The sequence below is a fragment of the Odocoileus virginianus genome, chromosome 30 (assembly GCF_023699985.2).
Source record: "Odocoileus virginianus isolate 20LAN1187 ecotype Illinois chromosome 30, Ovbor_1.2, whole genome shotgun sequence".
Classification (NCBI taxonomy): domain Eukaryota; kingdom Metazoa; phylum Chordata; class Mammalia; order Artiodactyla; family Cervidae; genus Odocoileus; species Odocoileus virginianus.
The window spans coordinates 30,469,078-30,489,400 of record NC_069703.1 but is presented as its reverse complement, the minus strand read 5'-3'; positions in this window follow the sequence as shown (position 1 = coordinate 30,489,400).

Here is a 20,323-nt window from a genome sequence, read left to right as displayed (position 1 = left end):
TGTCCTGGCTCTGGAGGACGGAGCGGATGACCCAGGCCAGCCAATCCACACACACCCTTCCCTTGGCTGCAGGGATTGGCTCTGGGGTGGACACGTGACCTGGGTTGGTCCAATCAGAATGACTCTCAGGACATTTGCTGGGACAGAGTCTTTCTTTAGGAGCCAGCAAGGCTGTCAACCCAGGAGCCGGGGGCATTTCTTGCAGGGCTGCAAGGCAAGTCAGTCTTAGAGGCCAAGTGGAAGGATGGAAAAAGTGGGTCCTTGGAAACTGTTGAGATGGTGGATCTTGCCTACAGGCAGCCCCACCTCTGAGATCTCCCATTTCACGAGTCCATTAAAGTCCATTATTGTTCAAGATAGTCTGAGTTGGGCTTCTGTCCCTTGTAACCCAAAGCATCCTTATCCTCCCAGAGAGGAAACTGAAGCTCAGAGATGTTGGTTTTTACCTTGCCCAGGGTCACCAGCTTGTAAGTGAAGGAGCTAGGGTTTGGGTTCGAGGAGTAATTGAGCGGGTGCAGCTCTTGTGTCCTCCCTGGATCGTTTCTTTTCCTTTTTTTTTTTTTGTCTGAAATTTCTTAACTGGAACTTCCCTGGTGATCCAGTGGTTAAGAATCTGCCTGCTGATGCTGGGAACATGGGTTCAATCCCTGGTCTGGGAAGATCTCACACGCCACAGGGTAGCTAAGTCCATGCACCATGACCGCTGAAGCCCAAGTACCCTAGAGCCTGTGCTTGCCGACAAGAGAAGTCCGCACATCTCAGAGGGGAGGGAGCCCTGCTCCCCGCAGCCAGAGAGCCCGCACGCGGCAACAGACCGTCACAGCCAAGGATGAATGAATGAATGAATGAGAGAAACAGATAAATAAACGAAGGTTCCCGATTGCTCGTAGGACGTGCTCGTGACCACTGAGCGGACCTCTCCTGTGGTCCTCCCCTTAGTCACTGACCCGTAACCCTCTCTCCGTGAGGACCTCTTCACCTTCCCTCTCCGAGGCCCCTGTAGTCCTTCCCTAAATCCGCACTCTGGCCAACTGAGTGCCGTCTCCTTAAGCCAATCACAGTCACAGGCCTTCCCAGCTCGGAAACCTTCTGTGACTCCCCAGCACCTGCACCATCACGCTTCAATCCCTTTGTGTGCCAATCGGACCCTTCAAAGCGCCGACCCCGCTCACCTCTCCAATTTCATCTCCAGGGGCCAAGTTGCCTCTGCGGCCAGCCAGGAGAGGCGGGCTTGGAGGGCGGGTGGGCCCAAAATGGGGATAGGGGAGATGAGCCGGGCTTGAGAGTGGGAGGTGAGCTGTGGGGTGGGGGGGGAAGGGGGTGAGGGCAGAGAGAGAGGAGAGAGGGATGGAGAGGACAGAAGATAGGAGGGAGGAGAAGGGGGAAAGAGACAGAGAGAGACAGAGACAGAGAGAGAGAGACAGAGACAGAGAGAGAGACAGAGACAGAGAGAGAGACAGAGACAGAGAGAGACCAGGCCGAGAGAGGCAGAGCAGGGAGCCTGCCCCGCCGTGTGGCTCTGGGCGAGCGGCCCCCCCGGGTCAGTCCTGTCCTGTGACTTGGGGGCCGGTCCCGGGCCGCATGAGGATGGCATGCGCTGTCCTGTGGAGCTCCCAGTGGGATGCCTGGCAGAGCCCAGTGGCTGGAGGGAGCCTGGGCTTGGACCGAAGAGGGGGGCTTGCAGGGCTTCAGAAGGGAGGGGGGCGGGCCCTGTGCTCTGAGAGAGGAGGCGGGGAGGCCCCTCCAGGAGCACATCCTGGTGAGCGTGGACATGGCCAAGCCCATGGCGGCCAGGGATGTGGGGCCACCCAGGGCTCCTGGGGGCCGGCCTGGACCTCGGGGACGAGGGTCTCCCGGTTCAGGGGACTGCTGGCTGGGGAAGCTGTGGGTGGGTGGGTCCGTCCCACCTAAGACTCAGAAGGGGCCCAGAAGCCGTTCACATCCCTGCTTGTTCGGGGCAGGCCCAAGCCCCAGTCCGGTGCCTGGCACTGACCCGCTGCGTGCAGGCCTCCTGGGCACTGCTGGAGGGAACTGGCAGAGGCTTGTGATGTCCTGTGGGTTGGGAGCACTGCGGTGGGTCGCCCCTCAGCTCTGCACGTAACCAGAAGCGGATTCTCTCCGGTTCTCTGGGAGCGGGGGATGAGACTGACTTTCCCTGGGTCTCACACCCCCTGACACACCCCGAGACTCCCCCAGGAAGCCCTGCAACCTGCCCCCGTAGAGGACTGTGCGGTGGGCCAGGGAGGAGGGCCAGGCCCCCCACGCCCCTTCTGCTGGGAAGACAGGCGCGCGGCGTTTTCCGCACGGTAATGCACGGGCCCATCTGCTTCCAGTTAGCAGCTCTGGGGGCGCCTAATTGGCAGATCAAACCATTCGATGTTCCACGTCAGATAAGTAGTCAGGAGAGCCCCAGCAGACTCTGACACTTTTTGGACGGAGCCCAGGGCCTGTGTTGACCACCGCGGGGCCCGGGGTGCTAATGCAAACCAGACCTGCGGTGCACAGAAGCGGCAGGATATTAGCAAGTGTCAAAAGGCTTTGAAGAGCCCGGGCAGATGCGCTGTTCGCTGCCCCTGTGTGCAGGAGGGGCGCCCAGGCTCCTGAAATGTAAGCGTGGGCTCGTTTCCCTGTAAATGGGGAGGGAAGGGCTCGCAGAGGGTGGCATCCCAGCACTGCTGTGGCTGGGGGAATGTGAGAGCCAGCAGTCCTGCCCTGGGACAGCACACAGTGGAAGGCTATGGGCTCAAAGAGGGGAGACATCGGTCCTCACCCCCTGCGTGAGCTGCAGTGGGCCACAGGACATAAAGGGACTGGCTCCAGCCGTGTGACTTTGGGAGGTGTGGTTCCCCCTCAGAGCCTCAGCTTCACCATCTGTAAAATGGGAGAACAACTGTCCTGTCTCATTCAAGGTGGATGGATTCCATTTAGATCCCAGCTTTGCCTGTTACTACCTTGGACGTGACACTTAATGTGTCAGGGATTTACTACCCTCATCTGTGAAACAGGGTTAATATTGGACTGGCCAAAACATTCATTTGGGTTTTCTGAAAAATATTATGGGAAAAGCCACATGAATGAACTTTTTGGCCAACCCAATAATAGGAACCATCTTTTCAAGGTTGCTGTGGGGGTCAAATGAGATAACACAGGTGAAGTACGCAGGCTGTGCCTGGCCCGTGGAAACTGCTGTATAAAGGCTAGCTGTTGTATCAGTCAGCGTTTGCTGGGTTATGCTGCGTGACAAACATCCCCGGGGGCTCATTGGTTTACAAAAGCAAAGATTTCTTTCTTTTTCGCATTATGAGGGAGCTGTGGGCTGGTCTCAGCTCTTCTCTCTGTATCTTGTTTCCGGGATCCAGGCTGGAGGAGCAAGCCTGCTTTGAAAAAGGCAACTCTCATGGCAGAGGGAAGAGCTGTGGCAAAAAGCAGTGTGCCTCTGCTTGCGGTGGCGTGTGTTACTCGTGGTCATATTTCATTGGCCAAAGCAAGTCACATGGCCCGGCCTGACACTGATGGATCACGTAAGGGTCATGATTACTATCGATGCACGGGCCATGGAGATGTGGAGGTGGAAATTGTCATTCAGTTCAGTCGCTCAGTCGTGTCTGACTCTGTGACCCCATGGACTGCAGCATGCCAGGCCTCCCTGTCCATCACCAACTCCCAGAGTCCACCCAAACTCATGTCCATCGAGTCAGTGATGCCATCCAATCATCTCATCCTCTCTCATCCCTTTCTCCTCCTGCCCTCAATCTTTCCCAGCATCAGGGTCTTTTCTAATGAGTCAGCTCTTCACATCAGGTGGCCAAAGTATTGGAGTTTTCAGCTTCAACATCATTCCTTCCAATGAACACCCAGGACTGATCTTCTTTAGGATGGACTGGTTGGATCTCCTTGCAGTCCAAGGGACTCTCAAGAGTCTTCTCCAACACTACAGTTCAAAAGCATCAATTCTTCGGCGCTCAGCTTTCTTCATAGTCCAACTCTCACATCCATACATGACCACTGGAAAAACCATAGCCTTGACTAGACGGACCTTTGTTGGCAAAGTAATGTCTCTGCTTTTTAATATGCTGTCTTGGTTGGCCATTACCCAGATGCTTTATCTCAGTTTGGTTTCAGATTGTGGCAAAATGGTGAGCTTTTCACACTCTGTCACTAGCGTGCCTCCCTTCCCCTTTTGGTACCCTCACCCAGTCTGTCGGATCCCATCCTGCTGTAGGGAAAACCTCACAGAATAAATTCACAAGAGGTGAAAGTCACTATTTGTCTTAAAGGAACGCTGAGGGTGATGGGTGGCACATTGCACGTGGTAGAATTAGGTGCCAGCCAGAAGGTGGTTTTGCCAAGCAGGCTTTCCTAGCACCTGGGTGGAAGTACAGGCCTGTACTTCCTGAAGAGGATTGATTTCTTAAAAATATTTATTTATTTGCTTGGCTAGACGGGGTCTCCTCTGTGGCACAAGGGATCTTCCCAGTGGCTCGTGGGATTTTGGTCTTTTTCAGTTGTGGTGTGCAGGATTTTAGTTGCAGCATGTGAACACCAGTTGGGACACACAGAATCTAGTTCCCTGATCAGGGATCGAACCCAGGCCCCCTGTATTGGGAGCTCGGAGTCTTAGCCACTTGACTGCCGGGGAAGCCCCCAGGTCTGCAGAAGGTCAGTGGGGCCCGGTTACGCCTGGAACCTTAGCCCAGAGCTGAGCCGTCAACGAGGGTGAGGCCTGAGGGGACGTTCACCCCCACGATTTTGCCTTGAACCATGACCCGGACTGTCTTGGCCAGAGACCTGGAAGACCTCCCTTTTTATGGGGGATCCCTGAAATGCGCCTGTGCGTTCAGTAGCTCCTCTGCTTGTGACCCGCAGTCTCGGGAGGGCGGCCTTGCACACCTGTGGACTCTGGACTGCAGGTCCTGCCCGGTCCCTGCTCCCAACCCTGGAGTTGCTGCCCGCTGTAGTGCCAGGGCTGTTTCCCTGAACACGAATCATGAGCCCCCACAAGGGGAGATGTCTCCCATCCCACCCAGCACATTTCCAGACCCAGGGAGGACCTGTTCATGGCTCTGTTGTGTTGGGGAGCTGGGGTGTTTGATGGAGGCGAACAGCAGCCATGAGAGTGACACCAGGTGCTACTTATGAGTGTTTCCTGTGACCCAGCTGCTGTGTGTAGCATTTTACACCCATCATCCTGTTTCATCCTCACTGTCACTACATGGGGGTTGTTATTATCCCCACTTTACAGATGGAGATGTGAGGCTCGGGGTGTTTTCAGTCATTCATTTGGTAATAGACGGAGTTGATATTCGAATCCAGGTCTTCTGACTCTAAAATAAAAGTGGAGGTGATGCTTCTGGTGGTCGGGGGGGGGGATAACATTGCGGTGACCTTTGTGCTGATGCTGTGTTAACAAGTAACTAGCAGTACAAACGACAGTTGCCACCAAGGAATCAGCTCTGGATTCAGAGCTGGTGGGGAGACACGGAAGAGGGCAAACCTTCCGCATTAACACACGCGGCTCCTGTCACACATACATCATTTTGTTTCATCCTTATGACACCCTTGCAACGTATACCAAATTGTATATTACAAACTACGTATTTTCTGAAGAGGAAACTGCGTATTTTCAGAGAGGTGTAGTGACTGGTCCAAGGTCTTAGAGCAAGGGGGAAGCAGAGCCAGGGCTGAACCTGGAGTTGAACCTGGTGATGATGATGAACACAGCAGTTATACTGCTGTCGGGATAGTGATATAGGTGATTGCTCCTCTCACAGTCAAGGAGAGTAGGTGGTGGCAACAAAGAGACCCCCACACGCTTAAACACGGCAGAAGTTGTTTCTTTGCCATGTAACAATCTGGAAGCGTGCAGTTGAGAATTAGTGGGCTACTGTGCCACACTCTACATGTGGATCCAACTCAGGGCCCAATGTGGCTGCTCCAGCTCCCATCATCACATCTGCAGCCCAGCAGTGAAAAGGTAAGTGGGAAGACGATTACATGCTCATTCCTTTTCAGGAACAACCTGAAGGTGGCAGACGTAATTTTCTCTTACATGACGTTGGGCAGAATTTAGCCATCTGGCTACACCTTGCTACAAGGGAGGGTGGGGATGTGGTATTTAGCGGCATCTATTGTGGACGTGTAAGGCATCACCCAGACCCCCCTTCAGTCTTTCCAGCAGTCCTCAGTCCTCCCTAGAAATGGCCCCTGGCTGAAGAGAGCTGCCTTGCCTCAGGTTACACCCTCTTCCAGTGGGGAGTGGGAATCTCAAGGGGAGCCGAGGCAGGCCTCCTTAGGTGTGGTGCGGGACAGCTGCAGAGAGCCAGCCCCGCTTCAGCTGTTGTCCAGCTGGTTCTGCGCCAGCATCTTCCTCTGCCCAGTTCTACTGCTTTTGCTTCCTTCCCACAGGTGTCAAGGCTGAGGGCTCGCCCCAGTAAGCCTGCCCACTTATCTCTGGCTCTGCTTCTGGGCAAACCCAGCCTGCATCCATCAGATACACTTGGGGGCTCTGTTGCAAGGGAAGGAGGGGAGAAGGCCTACTGATGGGCAGCAGGAACACAGGGATCATGGCTAAGCGCGGGGCTGTGAGAGTGTCCACAGCTGTGATGAAGGTGTCATTCATGAGACTGGTTGCCATGGTGATGGCGGTCTCGGCTATGATAGAGAGTGGGAAGCCGTGATGTTGGAATGTTGTTATTTTTTACCTAGCATAGGCTTCCTGCCTGCTGGACCCCAAGTCTGAGAAGAAGAAGAAGACACTCCCTCCTGGGCTTCACCTCCCGAGGGGGGTCCTCTAAGGGCTCCTCCCTTCCCTTTCCTGGAGTCCCATGTGGTCGAGGGTCAGTCTGTCTCTCTGCTCCTCAGAACCCTGGTCCCTCTTCTAGGCCCTGGTCTAGTCGGCCTCGAGAATCACCCTGCTCTGCGTGGGGTCTCATCTCCTGCTTCTGATCGCTCATCCCAACTCAGGGTCCCTCCAGTCCTCCCAGGTCTACTTCCCTGATGTCTAACCAAGCCTTTTGGCCCTCCCTGGGGCCCGAGACTCAGCCTCACTCCCTCTAGCTAGATTTCTGAGTTCAGGGTCAGTTGCAGGGGGTCCTGTTTGCTCTCCAGGGTAACCGACCTAGATCCGGCTCGGTGGTGACAGAAGGAAGGTTGGCAAGGTGTGAACGGCAGTGATGGTGGTGATGGTGATGGTAGTGCCGTGGTGGCGGTGATTCTGTTGGTAGTGGTCCTCCTGGGGATGATGGCGTCAATGTGGTGATGGCGGTAGTGATGGTGCTGATTTCATTTGTGATGTTGGTGATGATGTTGGTGATTGTATTGGTGGTGTTGGTGGTGGTGATGGTGGTGATGGTCATATTGGTGTTGTTGGTGAAGGTGATGATGGTGATGGTATTGATCGAACTAGTGAAGCTGGTGTTGATGGTGTTGGTTGTAGTGGTGATGTTGCTGTTGTTGTTGGTGGTGATGGTGATGAGGATGTTGATGCTGGCGCTTCCCTTTAAAGGGGAATGTCTTCATTAAGTCTCTGATGTAGAGGCCAAAAGCCAAGGTCACGTGTCCTTCCTCACACCAGCAGTGTGTAGAGCTCTCTCCGTCAGATCCGGGTCACTGGGGGTCCGTTCAGATTCTGACTAGACTGCAGCAGCCCAGGACAGAATCAGGCGGGGATGGAGTCTGGCAGACGAAGCTGTGTTTCCCTTCGGTCCCGCGTCCTCCACCCCCTTCTCCAGAGAAGGGTGGGTGGGTCTGACCCGGCCCTGGGCCTCTGTCACCGCAGTCCTTAGGGGCTGGGCCTTGGGCGGGTGGCACAGGGCAGAGAGAGCCCTGAACAGGGGCTCGGGAAACCGGGTCCCAGCTCTGACTCCTGACCCGCAGCAACGAGCTCCTTTGCTGCCCTGAGCCTCAGTTTCCCCTCTCGCGTAACGGGGGGCTGGGCAGGAGCTGAGCGTCTCAGCTGTCTCTTCCAGAGGCACCAGGACTTCCTCTGGGGCCGTGGGGAAGCAGGCCTTCTGCATGGGGCCGCCTTAGTGACCCTGCCCGGGCAGGCCTGGTTGACCCTCCACCCCGTGCGGAGTTCCATCACTTGGGTCAGAGGAGTGAGAGTGAAGGATCTGGTGGAGCTGGTTCCTTTACGGCCAAGGGCGGGTTCACTCACAGCTGCGTGGGTGTGTTCATCTTCAAAATGGACCACGAAGAAGAGCTCGTCCAGCCTGACCCGCCCCTGGGCTCCGGGGACGCCCCTCTCGGGTCCCCCACCTTCTGCCCGTGCTGCTCCTATAGTTGATTACACAGTGTCCAAAGTGCCCTTCCAAGCCTGCCTCAGGTCTTGCCACTTCCTTGCTCGAAACAGCTCCCATCCCAGCAGAGGAAAGCCGAGTCCTGCCGGGGCCCATAAGGCCCAGCCCGACCTCCCGGACTCATTCCTCCTGCTCCCCTCTGCTGGTCCTAATCCCGGTCACGCCGGCCGCCTTGTCGCTTCTCCAACACCGCAACCCGCACGGCCCACCTCAGTGCGTTTGCACGGGCTTCTCGCTTGGCCTGGAAGACACGTCCCCGGGCCAGTGCCCTCACCTCCTTCAGGTCTCTGCTTACACACTCCCGCCTCAGTCACACCCCCGGAGCCTCCTTCCGTTCCTAGTCACACCCTCCGCCAGGATCACGCGGCTCCTCCTCTTGCCTCTGTGCCGTTTCTCCCGCGCAGCCTGTATCGAAATCTGGCAGGATGTGTCTTTGCTGACTTACCTTATTTATCTGTTTCCCCAGCAGAAGGGAGTTCTTTTTTTTACTTGTTTTAGTCTCTGCTATGGCTTCAGCACTTGGGATGGGGCTTGGCATATAGTGAGTGCTCGATAAACACTTGCTGATGAGACTCTGGGTGTTTTCACACCCGCGTGGCAGTGGGGCACCAACACTGCTGAATGGATTCGAGATGCAAACGCTCCTCTGACCTGCATCCGGCAGTGGGGACACAGGAGAGGGGCTTGGGCTGGGGGCTGCTGGCTCGGGGATGAGACCTGGGGCAGTCACTTGGGCCTGATGTGAAGTTGGGCCGGTCAGGGCACCCAAGCTGAGCCTGCTTTCCTCAGCTGTGGATGGGATGAGAAGGATCCCTTCTGCAGGAGGATGGCCCCAAGTTCCTTAGTAAACTGGTAATGGGTGTCTTCCCTGGTGGCTCAGATGATAAAGAATCCACCTGCAATTCAGGAGACCTGGGTTTGATCCCTGGGTTGGGAAGATCCCCCAGAGAAGGGAATGGTTATCCACTCCAGTATTCTGGCCTGGAGAATTCCAGGGACAGAGGAGCCTGATGGGCTACAGACCATGGGGTCACTGAGAGTTGGACAAGATTGAGCAACTAACACTTTCACTTTCTCTAGGCTCAGTCAACATGAAGATCCAGGAGCCAAGGGAGAAAGGACTGGTTCATTATCATAGGGGCTTCCCTGGTGGTCCAGTGGTCAAGTCTCCGTGCTTCCACTGCAGGGGTGCAGGTTTGATCCCTAGTCGGGGAGCTAAGATCTCACGTGCTAGGTGGCGTGGCCGAAAAGCAACCCCCACCCCCCACAAACTGTTAATAAACAGTGGCTCCTAGGATCTGATCACTGTATTACAGATCCCTCAGCCCCTAAAGAGCTATGACATCCGTGACTTGAAAGGAGGGAGGCAGGGGTAGGGGTTGGCCTAGGACCGGGCTCAGGAACCTGGTAGAAGCTGCCTTGGCCCAGGCCTCCCGCACCTCTTTCATCAGCCTCCACTCTAGGAGGGAGGCCTATGTGTGTATGTGAGTTTGCATGCTCAGGCATGTCTGACTCTTTGCGACCCCGTGGACGGTAGCCCACCAGGCTCCTCTGTTCACGGGATTTCCCAGGCAAGGATACTGGAGTGGGCTGCCATTTCCTCCTCCAGGGGATCTTTCTGACCCAGGGATTGAACCCCATCTCCTGTGTCTCCTGCTTTGCAGGTGGGTTCTTTTCCGTCTGAGCCATCAGAGAAGCCCAGGAAGGCGGACTGCAGACCCTTTCAGGGCCCAACTCAGCTACATTCTCCAGGGACGTGAAAAGAGCCTCCACCTTAGAAAGGGCAATCCTGGGCCCAAGAGAATGAAGGGGCCCACCACAGGGAAGGCAGGAGTGCTGGGTGGGGCACAGAAGACCAATTTCTAGCTGGCCACTGGTTCCTGAGATCTCGGGGGTCCCTCCTCCCTGGGGCCTCAGTCTTCCCATCTGTACAATGGTGGACCGCCCGTCTGCACTCTAAGCCTGCTTCTGCTCCATGTTCAGCAGGAGCCACACAGCGGGAGCAGGGCGTGGTGCCAGGGCCAGCAGGCCCCTCCCCGCCTGCCCGCAGCCCCCCTCCAGCTCTCACCCCTTTGCGGGTTCTTGCCTGGAGCCCCTCTCCCACCCCTGCAGCCCCTTTCTCGGGGTGTCGGGTGTGTCCATCCATGCGGGAGAGGATGTGATCTGTACAATGGGCTTGCCTGTCCCGGGCGGGACTCAGCATGTCTCCCATCACTGAGAAGAACACTCCCTCTGAGACGGCCGGGCCCCTCTTCCCGGGGCGACCGGTGGATCTCGTCATTCTCTGTCTCGGGGCCCCAGCTTGGGTACCGAGCTTCCCAGAAGGTTCTGAACAGGGGGCCCCGTTCTAGGCTGTGGGACGGAGGAGTCCCTGCAGCCTCAGCTCGTTCTCTCCAGAAAGTCCGCTGAGGGCCAGGCGCGCTCTCTGAAGGGCAGTTCCAGAAGCCGGCAGCAGATGGTGCTGTTGACCCCGTTCCTGGGCAAGCGGAGAGCCGGCGTCTCCTGGGCTCCCGGCTCCAGGGCCTGCAGGGCATCGGGAGCCTGGGGTCCCCTCTCCGGGGAGACCAGACTCTCCGGCTCACTCTCCGTCGCCCATCACTTGCCCTGGGGAAGGGCAGACTCACACACAGGACACACCGAGGTTGTTCCCCTCTGTCTGTCGTTGTTCAGTCGCTCAGTCGTGTCCGACTCTTTGTGACCCCGTGGACTGCAGCACGCCAGGCCTCCCTGTCCATCACCAACACCCAGAGTTTACTCAAACTCACGTCCGTTGAGTCGGTGATGCCATCCAACCATCTCATCCTCTGTTGTCCCCTTCTCCTCCCGTCTTCAATCTTTCCCAGCATCAGGGTCTTTTCCAAAGAGTCAGCTCTTCGCATCAGGTGGCCAAAGTATTGGAGCTTCATCGTCAGCATCAGTCCTCCCCGTGAATATTCAGGGTTGATTTCCTTTAGGATGGACTGGTGTGATCACCTCTGCCTGCCTGGTGCCACATCCCTGGGCTGGTCCCACCGACCGTGTGTGCGCTTGCGCAGAGCGCAGGGGGAGGGGTCTAGCCGGGCGGGGGTGTGGGAGGAGGCGGAGGCTTACGGAAGGGGGTGCTTGGGCGGTTCCCGTGGTCAGCGTGAGTGCAGGCGCGTGTCTGTGGCCGTGTGTCTGCGTGTGCACACGTGAGAGGGACAGCCTGTGGGACAGGTGCACACGTGTGCGTGAGCACTTGTCAGCCTGAGCGCCCGGGCACGACTGTTTAGCTGTGTGTGGGGAGATGTGTGTGCGCGCGGCTGTGCCCACACAGGGGTCTCTGCACACGTGTTTGGTGGTGTGTGTGCGCTTGGGGGAATCACGAACTCCAGGCAGCCTCTGGGCTGGGCTGATGGATGAGGAGCAGAAGGAGGTAAGTGGTCTGAGGAATAGCGAGGCTATGGACAGACAGGCTGCAAAAACGAGTTAACCTCTTTGTTCGTGCCAGAGACCCTGGCCTGGCAAAGAGTGACCCAGGGGTTCTCGAGATAGGAGGAGGTGGGGCTGTCACCATAATAATGTCACATAATTCCATTATGTGCATGGAATTGTGGGTATGAATGGGCCACGTTCACACACGCTGACTCAGGGCCCTTCACACGACGCGCTCTCACCTAACATCCTCCTGGCTGTTCGGTCACTCAGTCGTGTCGGGCTCTTTGCGACCCCATGGACTGCAGCACGCCAGGCTTCCCTGTCCTTCACTTGGAGTTTGCTCAGGCTCCTGTCCACTGAGTCGGTGATGCCATCCAACTGTCAACGCCAACATCCTCCCAATGTTCCCCTTTTACAGATGAGGTAACTGAGGATCAGGGACGTAGAGAAAGTCGACCGCCGTCAGAGAGGGCTGGCAGAGCTGAGTCTCGAGCCAAAGTCCAGGCCTAAGACTCGTCACTAAGCCTCCTCTGCTCCAGGCAGGCCTGGCTGGTGGGCTGCAGTGCTGGTGGGTGTCAGGCCCTGAGCCGGGATGGGACCAGGGGGCAGATTCGAGGTCGAGGATGGGATAAGGGAAAGGGGTCATGGACTCCTGTTGTCAAAGGAGGCAGCTCAGGGCAGCGAGAAATTCCTGCCTCTGGGGCAAGTGCGGCCTCTGCCTGCAGCGAGGAGTCAGCCGCTGGGATCCTCGGTTTCCCTGCACGCTGGCCCTGCCTTGGTGCAAGAAGCCCTGCTGGCGCCGCCCACCCCCACTTGTTCCGCAGATGTTTCTTGAGCCCCTGCTATGTGCCTCATGTGCTTCTAGATGCCAGAGACGCAGCAGGGTCGACATGGTCCCTGCGCTCATGAGAGCCAAGCTCCGTGAGACAGGAAAGGAAAAGCAGCCTGAGTGAGACCCGTTCAGGCCAAGGGCGTGCCAGGAAGAGTGGGACCGGCGACGTGACGGGCAGGGAGGGTGTCTCCAGGGGCCGGTCCTGGGACCGAGCCAGGGCTGTCGGGATGATGGCCGGAGGTCAGAGCAGGGACCGGCAGGCCATGGCGAGCACTCGGGGTTTTATTCTCAGAACCACCGGGAAGCCACAGAGAGGGTTAAGCAGGCTGGCCCCGAGCTGACTTGCCCTTTAAGGCTGGCCCAGGTCTTCCCGGGTGGTCCAGTGGTTAACGATCAGCCTGCCTATGCAGGCGGATTCCACGTGCTGCAGGGAACCTGAGCCTGGGGGCCGCGACTACTGAGCCTGCGCTCTGGAGCCCGGTGTCACAACTAGAGGAGCTCCTGCAGGGGAAGCCCGCACACCGCCGCTAGAGAGAGCCGGCCCAGCAACCAAGACCCGGCACAGACAAAATAAACAAAGGAAATTAAGTAAAGAAACGTTTTTTCAAAAGCTGGTCCAGGCACAATGCAGAGAAGGTTGCCTGGGAGCTGATGGTTCTGCAGAACGGGACTTGCCTACCTGTGGTAGAGGCTCCCTGGACCCCTCCCTGGGCCCGGAGGTTGGGAGCACAGGGTTCTGGGAAGTTGTGGCTTGAATTTGGATCCTGGAGGAAGGCTTCCACCAGCTCTCATCCTTCTCATCAGTTCCCTGTGTCCTGTGTTGCAGCTCTTGCCCCGAGCTGTCAGAAAATAGATTTTAAGTGAAATGACTGAAAAATATATATCATGGCAACATCAACCAAAGAGAGAATTGGCTGTACTGTACTAATATCAACTCAAAATGATTTTCATTAATAACTGTTACTAGGGTTAAAGGACATTTATAATGATAAACAGGGAACTCTATTAGAACGACATAACAATGTGCCTAGTAAGACAACTGAAAATTTCATGGAGGAAAAAAAAACCTGATAGAAATGAAGGGAGAAATGTTTTCTTCACCACTCTTGAGAGTAAGGTCTCCGGGTACAGACACAGGGTTCAGATCTCAGCTTGTTTCTTGTTGGCAGGATGACTTTGGCCAAGTTACTTCTCTGAGAGCCTCAGTTTCCCTGTCTACAAATGGGGCTGATGAAGCTTCTTAGAGCATCAGACAGGACTGAGGATTAGACAAGAGGGAGTGCGCCCAGGGCTCGGCCCAGGGTCAGGCAGGTGGCCGTCAGAGGTGCGTTGGCATTTGCTGTTGCCACGGTGCTGATTACTTAGTCACCCAAATGCCCAGCCTGGGCCCCTTAACTCTCTGAACTGCGGTTTCTTCACCTGTAGCTTCAGACCCACCTTGAAGGGACAGCCAGAAATCCAGATGAGATGTGGGAAGGCGCATGACAGAGTAGATACTTGCTTGGAAACTGTGGTTTTGAGGTGCCCCAGTTGGCCCACAGTGCTCTGGGGGTGGGGGGGGGGACAGGCACCCCGCTAGTTCTGCAGAGAGGTGGCCCCCGGGGCAGGGGAATGGCCAGGAGGGTGTCACTTGGCACAAGGCCCCCGGCCCCCCGCCCCTCGGGCTCATCCTCTGCTGCCCTCTCGCGCCAGCCCCCTCCGCCACCCTCCTGTGCCCGGGAGCGCGTCTTCGGCAGTCTCCGGAGTCCTTCCTTTCTGACTTGCAAGTTTAAGATGAGTCTGCAGAGCATCTTTCACCTAAGGCCCAGCCTCCCTCCCTGCCTGCCCGCTGCGTCTCTGGGAGCTGGGCTGTCTCTGTGCAGAGGAGCCCAGGTAAGCACAGCCACTCCTTTCCTCATGCCAGCATCTCCTGAGGTGCCCTGCTCTGACTGGGGCATCCTGGCTTTGCACCAGTGGGCTCTGCTCACTCACTGGTGGCCGGGTGAAGCTTTCAAGTCACAGGCCTGATATTCGGGTGTCTGTGTCTCTGTGCCAGGCAGGCACCGGCCCAAGCAATCAATTCTCCCTGATAATCACCAAGCACCATCCACAGCCCTTCATCAGCTCCCATCAGCCCTTTGGGCTGTGTCCTCTGGGCCTCACACTGGGTTGCCCACACCCTCTCTTCTGGGACTGGGTATGCTCTTTCCAAATTCTGGAAAGAACCACCCCCTGCTCCTTACCCCACCTTCCTCCTAGTCCCCAGGAGGCAAGAGGGCTGCCTCAATTTCCGGTCACCTCCACCTCCCTCTGGGTCATCCTGCACCATCCACACTGGGTTCCCCTCAATTCCTCTAGGAGGAGGTGCCATCCCACCTCCGGACCTTTGCACATGCTAAGTCCTTCACCAGAACGCCTTCCCAGCAGCTCCCCCACAATCTGTCATTTTACCCAGTTCACTCCAACTTGGCATTCAGGTCTCAGCCTAACTGTTGCTTCCTTCAGGAATCCCTCTTGGATTTCCCGGCCTAGGTTATGTTATTCCATTCCACTCCTTTTTATTTATTTTCCCCCCACCCATTTTTATACTCAGCCCACATCTTTGGTGCTTCATCCCTCCTGTGATGATTTATTGACGTCTGTCCTCCAAGCTCCATTTGAGGGGGCCTTGCCTCGGCTTTGTTTGCCTCTGTATCCCTCTGGCTCACGTGATGGTGCTCAGTAGATGCAGATTGAACTGTGTGAATGGCTGAACGAATGCTGATGGAATGCAGTCAAACAAAGGCCTGAATTTCTGGTCATGAAAAATTTTCTTCCGTGATCGTGGTAAAAATGCTCCTCCCCAGGTCATCCTTCATATGATGCGATGGCAATGTTGGGGCAGGAAGAAGAGATCCTGATGATGGGAGTGGACGTGGTTCCTTGAGGCCAGGGTCCAGGCCTGCTCCTCTGTCTTAGGCTGATGTCCATTGAGCTGAATCTAAAAGTGATGATGGGGGTGGTGATGATGATTGGGGCCGTGACGGAGGTGAATGGCAATAGGTCTCGGCAGTGATGGTGCTGGCCTGGCAGTAAGGGTTAGACTGATGCTGATGCTGGTTACTTTTCTAGGCTGTGGAAAACAAGGGCAGTTTTGCTGTGATCAGGGGGTGATGGCATAAAGCATGTTTAAGAAGATAGACTTTGGGGTCAGACAAGCCTGGTTTCCTCCTGTTTATATTACTTCAGAGATTCAAGAAACTCTTCAGAGTTTCAGTTTCCTCATCTGTAAAATGGGTACAAACCTAGACAGCATATTTAAAAGCTGAGACTTCACCTTGTGGACAAACGTCCCTATAGTCAAAGCCATGGTTTTAACAGTAGTCATGTAAAGGTGTTGAGAGCTGGACCACAAGGAAGGCAGAGCACCAAAGAATCGATGCTTTTGAATCATGGTGCTGGAGAGGACTCTTGAGAGTCCCTTGACAGCAAGGAGATCCAACCAGTCCATCCTAAAGGAAATCAACTCTGAATAGTCATTGGAAGGACAGATGGTGAAGCTGAAGCTTCAATATTTTGGCTACTTGAGGTGAAGAGCTGACTCACTGGAAAAGACCCTGATGCTGGGAAAGATTGAGGGCAGGAGGAGAAAGTGGTGAGAGAGGATGAGATGATTGGATGGCATCACCGACTCAATGGACATTAGTTTGAGGAAACTCTGGGAGATAACGAAGGACAGGGAAGCCTGGCATGTTGCAGTCCATGAAGTCACAAAGAGCTGGACACAAGTGAGCAACTGAATAACCGCAACAACAGAATGAGTACAAGAGTACCTACCCCCGGGTGCAGAGCTGGGACTAGGGTTGTTACGATGCTTGAATGAGGGCGTGCAGGGAAAACTCCTGGCACAGAGCTTGGCCCACGTGAGGCTTTGGGCAAACGTGTGGAGGGAAGTCACGGAGACAGCAGCGTCGTGGTGACAGCCTCTGGGCTGCTGTCATTGCTGAGGATGACAACGGAGCATTTGTAACGAAGGTGATGAAGACGGTAATGCTGCTGCCTTTCCTGCTGCGGGTGTAGTTGACGGTGGTGAAGTGACGGGGGTGACGGTGACAGGGGGGACTGCAGTTTATTAACTCAGCCTGTCAGGTAAGGAAACAGTGCCAGCACACTTCGGGGAAAAAGTAATAGAACCCCTGATTTTCATGTGAAGTCATTTCAGTCGTGTCTGACTTTGTGACCCCATGGACTGTAGCCCACCAGGCTCCTCTGTCCATGGGATTCTCCAGGCCAGAATACTGGAGTGGGTAGCCTATCCCTTCTCCAGGGGATCTGCCTGACCCAGGAATCGAACCAGGGTTTCCTGCCTTGCAGGTGGATTCTACACTGGCTGAGCCACCAGGGAAGCCCCGTCTCTCCAGGTGAGAAAACTGAGGCTTAGAGAAGGCAGGTGGGAGGTGCGCAGGTGGGACTTGTGCCCAGGCCTGGCTGGCTCCATGCCGTCTGAGGTTCCTGGACAGAAGGATGTGCAGGGCTGGGTCTAGAGAGCTGGTGGTGAGTGGGGGGTCTGGAGAGGGGAGCGGGAAGCGCTGAGCCTGACATAGGCCCTCAGGAATGTGATCCACTTCCTCCGGGGCCCCTGGGAGCCTGGTAATCCCGGGGCGGTGGGGTGCGGGCAGACAGCTGTGCTGGGTAGGGTGGGGGTGGGGCAGAGGAGGCTCCAGGACCCCAGGTCCCCTTCTCTGCTTTTCCTGCAAGGGTAGGGGCTGGGGGCCAATGAACTTGGCGGGGCGGGGTCGCTGGGAGGTGGGAGAGGAAGCGGGGCAGGGCAGGTTGGAGGTGGTGGGGGAGCCAGCCAGGTCTGAGGGGGCTGTGGCGGGCCCACCCCGGCAGCCCGGCCCCAGGTGTGGCCAGCTGGCCCTCCCGGGGAGGCTGGGAGACCCAGCTTCTGAGCGGGATGGAGGAGCAGGGGAACGGGCTTCTGGTGGGGTCGCAGCTGAAAGGGCCGCTGGGCATCCTCTAACCCAGGCCCTTTGCTTTATGGAAAGGGGAAACCGGGGCCCGGAGAGGGGCAGCGACCGGCCCAAGGTCACACAGGAGTCGGTGAACCTGAGCCGGGAACAGGCGTGAGGCATCCCGGCTACCAAGCTGAGATGTTCCCTGCTGCCCCAGCGGTGCCCCCCACCCCTTCCGTCCTGCCTCCAGGCAGGAGTTTGCCTGGACGGGGGGTGCGGGTCCTAGGGTTCGTCTTAGCTACACCGAGGGTGCCTCCTGCAGGGCCATGTGTCCACCACAGTTGACCTGCGTCTGGAAGGCGGGGAGCGTGTGGGCTGGGGGTCGGGGGTGGGGGGCTTTTGGCAGGAGACGCAGTGAGCTGGGGCAAGCGGGCAGGGAATCGTGGTCATAATGGCACTGAGGATACTTTGCCGCTTTTTGGTTTTATGGACAGCTTCTAGTTCTTCTAGTTTGTATTTATGGTATTTTATGCTTGACCAGATCTCATATGACCCTCACCACCCTCCCGCGCGTAGGTGTTCTCTCTCCCATTTTACAGATGTGGACGCTGAGCCTCAGGGCGGAAGTGCTGGACTTAGTCACTCGGTGACTGAAAACAGCATCAAACCTCTCCAGACATGGGTTGAACCCAGGCTCCAGATTGAACTGGTCCACAGGCCCCGAGGATCCCGCCCCTGGCTGTGGGGGAAGCCTATTCGTTCCTCCATTCCCTGCCCCCCACATCCCACCCGGTGGCCAGTGGGTGGTGCCTCCTGCATGCTTCCCAGGTCTCGACCCTGTCTCTTGGCGCTGTGCTGGAGCCGGCCCCCCAGTCCTCCCCCCATAACACCTGCGGCCCCCTTGCTGGCCTCTGCCTCTGCGCTCGCCCCGCGGCCAGGGGCAGCTTTCCGGAGCGGGAATCCAATCCATCACCCACCCCACTCCCCGCAGCCTTCATCCTCTCAGACGAAACTCTGCTCCTGAACACCCTCCCCCGGGTGGGCCTGATCTCATCCCCCAGGTTGTCCCCTCACTCTTGTCTGCCTCTCTTGCTTCAGACACAGGGTCCTTCTTCCTCTGTGTTGAACCTGCCAAGGTTATTCCTGCCACAGGGACTTTGCACGGAGATGCTTTGCCTACACCCGCGCATGGCTGTCTCCTGGTCAGTTCAGCCAGGCTTGGCTCCCCGCCCTGGCTAACGCTGCTCTCTGATCACCTCAATGGGCTGGTCTTTCTACATAGCACTTTCTAGCATCTGAAACCATCTGGCTTATTTCTTCTGAATTAATGATCTGTTTCCTTGACTTAAAATGTAAATATTCTGAGGTCAGGGACTTCATGTGTTCTGTTTACTATAGCCCTAACTCCTAGAACAAAGCCAGCATGTAGCAGGTGCTTGATAAATTACTGACAAGGTGGCGCTAGTGGTAAAGATCCTGTCTGCAAGTTCAGGAGACAGAGGAGACGTAGGCTCGGTCCCAGGGTCGGGAAGACCCCCCGGAGGAGGACATGGCAACCCACTCCAGTATGCTTGCCTGGAGAATCCCGTGGATGGAGGAGCCTGGCGGGCTGCAGCCTATAGCGTGGCAGTCAGACATGACCGAAATGACTTAGCCCGCAACTGTGAGCAAGTTGTTGGGAGCCAGAATGTAGAATATTTCCTCTGTCAGCCTACCCGACTTTCTGACACTGGCACCCAGACCAGGACCCCTTTCCCTGACTCACTGGTGCTGTCAGGCAGCAAAGGACACCTCGGGTCCAGACCCTGGGGCCCTGGGACTGATGCTTCTCTATGAATGTTCACATCATGGACTCCTTGCTATGCATCAGGTGGCCTGCCAGGCCCAGAAGCAAGAAATGCAACAAAAATAAGACCCTGCCTTCAGGGTGCTTCAAACGTAATGCATAAGGTAAGGGAGGTGGACAAAGGTTAACAAGCTGGGCAGTTTTTAGTGAGCACCTACTATGTGGTGGGTATCTTGCAAATTTTGTCACATTGAATCCTCGTGGAATGAGGAACTGTTTGAGGGAGGATGGGATGAATCCTCACCAAATCCCAGCACAGTCCGGACTCGCCTTCGGGTGACAGCTGGGGAGGGGGAGGCGTGCTGAGGATGAAGGGACACAGCAGGTGAGCGGCAGAGCTAAACTCGAACTGAGGTCTGTCTACCCCGAAATCCACGTCTGTGGGAGACTGGGAGGTCAAGTCTGATCGGAATGGGAAGGATGCACCTGAGCGGAGACTAGGAGGGGAAAACTGTAGGTTTTCCAGAAGTCATGTACAGATGTGAGAGTTGGACTGTAAAGAAAGCTGACCACTGGAGAATGGATGCTTTCCAACTTTGGGGCTAGAGAAGACTCTTGAGAGTCCCTCGGACTGCAAAGAGATCCAACCAGTCCATCCTAAAGGAAACCGGTCCTGAATATTCATTGGAAGGACTGATGCTGAAACTCTAAAACTTTGGCCACCTGATGCGAAGAGCTGACTCATTGGAAAAGACCCTGATGCTGGGAAAGATTGAGGGTAGGAGGAGAATGGGACGACAGAGGATGAGATGGTTGGATGGCATCACTGACTCAATGGACATGGGTTTGAGTGGACTCCAGGATTTGGTGACGGACAGGGAGGCCTGGCGTGCTGCAGTCCATGGGGTCGCAAAGAGTTGGATACGACTGAGCGACTGAACTGAACTGAAAGGTTAGCTTGTTGGTCCAGCCCTTCCCTGCCACCAGGAAGCCCTGACCTAAGAGTCTGCCCACAGACTGACTTGCCTGGGGAGACTGATGCTCCAATAAATGGGCAAAGCGGTTGGGTGGGGTCCTGGGGAACTATTCAGTGTGAGCA